This window comes from Solanum pennellii, chromosome 5 (genome assembly GCF_001406875.1).
Source record: "Solanum pennellii chromosome 5, SPENNV200".
NCBI classification, from domain to species: domain Eukaryota; kingdom Viridiplantae; phylum Streptophyta; class Magnoliopsida; order Solanales; family Solanaceae; genus Solanum; species Solanum pennellii.
The window spans coordinates 52,941,189-52,944,480 of record NC_028641.1 but is presented as its reverse complement, the minus strand read 5'-3'; the positions used below and the strand labels follow the sequence as shown (position 1 = coordinate 52,944,480).

General features: G+C 30.7%; 1 pseudogene; it reads right to left on the bottom strand.

Annotated features, from left to right (window-relative positions):
• LOC107019594 overlaps positions 1 to 2,644 on the bottom strand; it is a 5,018-nt pseudogene extending 2,374 nt beyond the window's left edge.
• Between the last annotated feature and the right edge of the window lie 648 nt (positions 2,645 to 3,292).

Sequence of the window (3,292 nt, the reverse complement as noted above, 5' to 3'; positions counted from 1 at the left end):
ACGATACAAACAAGTTCTCTAATAGTAAGAAAAAACAAAAAATTAAATGATGTTGGAGAAGACGAATAAAAGAAAATGATCATCTTAACCTTAGTGTAACTTCACTTCAATTGTAACAGTTTGTTTTTAGTGTGAGAGAATATTTGGATAATTTAAAAATTATTGACCTGAGAAATGTGATTGTTGACCAAACTAGATTAGTAATTAATGATTCTATGATAAAAATTCTAATTGTATTTTATATTTGACCATTTTTTCACATAATATTTTTTTATAATTACCAAGTCTTTAAGGATGAATTTATCAAAGAAATTTACAAAAACTAATATTTTAATCTTTGTTGATGAGACAAAGTTGTTATAATTTTAATTTTTTTTTCTAAAAAGGAATACGAACAAGAGTCTTTGAATGGCGGACCCACATGCTTACATGAGGGCATGAATACCTATTAACTTTGCAAAAATATATATATATATATATATGTTATGCCGTAATTTTACTATCTTTAGAAAAATCACTTTTTGAATTATTTCAAGTATAATACAATTTGAGAAAAATACTTAGAAAAGAGTCGCCACTTAATTTTTAAAGAAATTAAGAAAACTTAATTAAAAAAAACTCTAACAAATTAAGTCTTATAAATTTAAAAAATGGGTAAGAGGTTCTTATTTACACTCCAAAAGGATTATTAAGGCATTTAAAGCGTCCGCTAACTTGCTGTTGTCCTACGACTTAGATAACTATTTTGACTATATTTAGGAAAATGACTTAACTTGAGAAAATAGATAAACAAGGAATACTTTTTAATTTTTAAGAAAAGAAGATATTAATTAAAATAATTGAATTAATTGCAAATGATTAAGACTTCACAAAACTAGATTAACTAGAATCTTTTTTTGGATTATTTTAAATGATAATTCGAACTAAATTAGTTAATTTAAGCATGAAACTATTTCTAATTAATTAATTTTTTTTGACTAAAGATGTTAAATTAATGTACGAGAGTTGATAAAAAAAAAGGAGTTAAACTGTACCAAAATAAAAGGACATCTTTCATCTTTTGGGAAATTTAATTAAGATAACCCTAAAGTTAATTAGCAAATAAATTAGTAAGGTAAGACAAATTAATAAATTCAAATAGAGAGAGTGAGGGAGGAAGATTTGGGCCTTTCTGATCTTGGGCTTTGGCCCCATTTATCTTTCCTACACTATTGTAAAGGTCGTGCAAATATCAGATGGGCTTTGACCCAACTTCCATAAAAAGTTGCCTGAATTTTTTGGGGCTTTTGGCCCATTTCTGATTTTCGTATACAGATCGTATACTATCAGTATATCAGTCAGTGTATATAACTCTGTTTTTAAACACTGAGACTTGTATTTTTGTCTACGACTTGTATATCCACAGTTTGGAGCTATATTTCAGCACCTTGACCCGTATATCAGTGTATAAACATTGTATACGATATATATACAACCCATTCCTTGGTCTTTTGAACTAATTTCCACAACATGTTGGAGCTCGTAACAAGATTTGAATATATAGGGTGGGGGCTGACTCGATGGGAAAAATGTGAAAGGAGGAGTCCAAGAGACTCAAGGAGAGCTAAGTAAATGAGCAAATTCCTTAATAAACTAGGTTATAAGGTTTAAGGATAATTATTTCAACAATTTATCTTTCACCACAATTTAACCAACAAAAACATTACTATCAAAGAGCTACTGTCTTTACATTTTAGAATTAATCATAAGGCAAGTAAAATTATAACTTAAAGCATATAAGAATTGACAAAATTTCATGACCAATATATACTTTTCATAATGAATAAGAAAGTCAATCAAAGGATATCTTCATAACGACCGATCATAACATAAGGACCATTTAAACAACAATCAACACTTTAGAACTATGTAGTAATTAACAGAGGAATAAAACAAATTTAGTAGCTTTGGAAACTATCACACATTGATTTCAATATTTAAACACAGTGAGCACCAAAATGACAACTAAAGAATTAGATTTAACGTAGGAAAGGTTACCTTCACATGCCTATCCCGAATGATAAAATAATACTATCAAGCATCAATAATACAGTATACAACCCATGGATCTAAGTCGATATGTGACATTTCATGCAAAAACAATATCATAAGCGTAAGGCAACAAGATAATCAAAGTAAAAAACCTTAGTATCATAGCAAATTATCACTCTCTAATCAGATTTTAATTCAAAAAGCATTTAAACCAAGTCTATAGTGGAGTCATGATAAGCAAGGAAGGACTAAAGTAAATAAAGCATTTCGAAAAAAAAGAAAGAAAAAAAAACAGATCACCACAAGGCTATGAGAATCAACACAATAAGAGTAGTAATAGCTTGATACCAAATTTCCAAAATTCAATATATACTGTCATGCTTGGCAACAAAAGGCTATTAGCTCAATGAGAACGAGAAATTCATTTCCTATTTGGAACTAATGAAAAGACAAACAAAGACTGGCAAAACTCTCGTATTAATAATAGAAGATCAAGACTTAAACCAGCAAAGGAGGTATAAAATTGAATCAGCTATACCAAAAATCAAATTACGGTTAGAATAGTAAAGAACATAAATAAGATGAAGAAGTATACCTTTTTCGGAGAAGCCATTGGGGCGACGAGCTTGAAAGTAGCGATTTCCACACCTCAATTCAAATACAAACAACAAACTAAGAATCCCCAAGCAGAATCTAAGTGACGAATTTCTCAGAATTTAAGATTAGAGAATCGTTTTAGAATGTCAAGTGTAAAAAAATTATTGCTTCAAAAATCAAACTCAAAAGCCGTCAAAATCCAATCTCAAAACCTCTGTCTTTATCACTGAGGGTAGAGGGCTATTTATAGGGAAGAAGAGCTGGTTTAGGGGGGAAATCCATTGGAGAAATTTTGAATTTCTTTCCCCCTTTCCAAGGCCAATAGTGAAAGAGATTTGAAGATCTCTTAAAAAGGGGGAAAAGGGAACAAAGATTTGATCGATTAGGTTGCTAGGGTTATTGGTTCTGCAGGGTAGTTGGATGAGGGTACTGGTTTCTTCGCATGTGATTATGGGTTTGTAGAATGATTTGCTCGCTGGATTTTACTTTTGACTGTCGCATAAAGGAGAAGAAGACGCAGAGTCGCATATTGGTCTTATACGCAGCTGCAGATTGTTGTTGTATTGGAATGTGTTTGGGCCGGGCAATCATGAAATTGGAATTGGGATGAGAATATGTATGTTTGGGGCTTTGGGCTGATGGAAATTTGTAAAAAAGCCCAAAA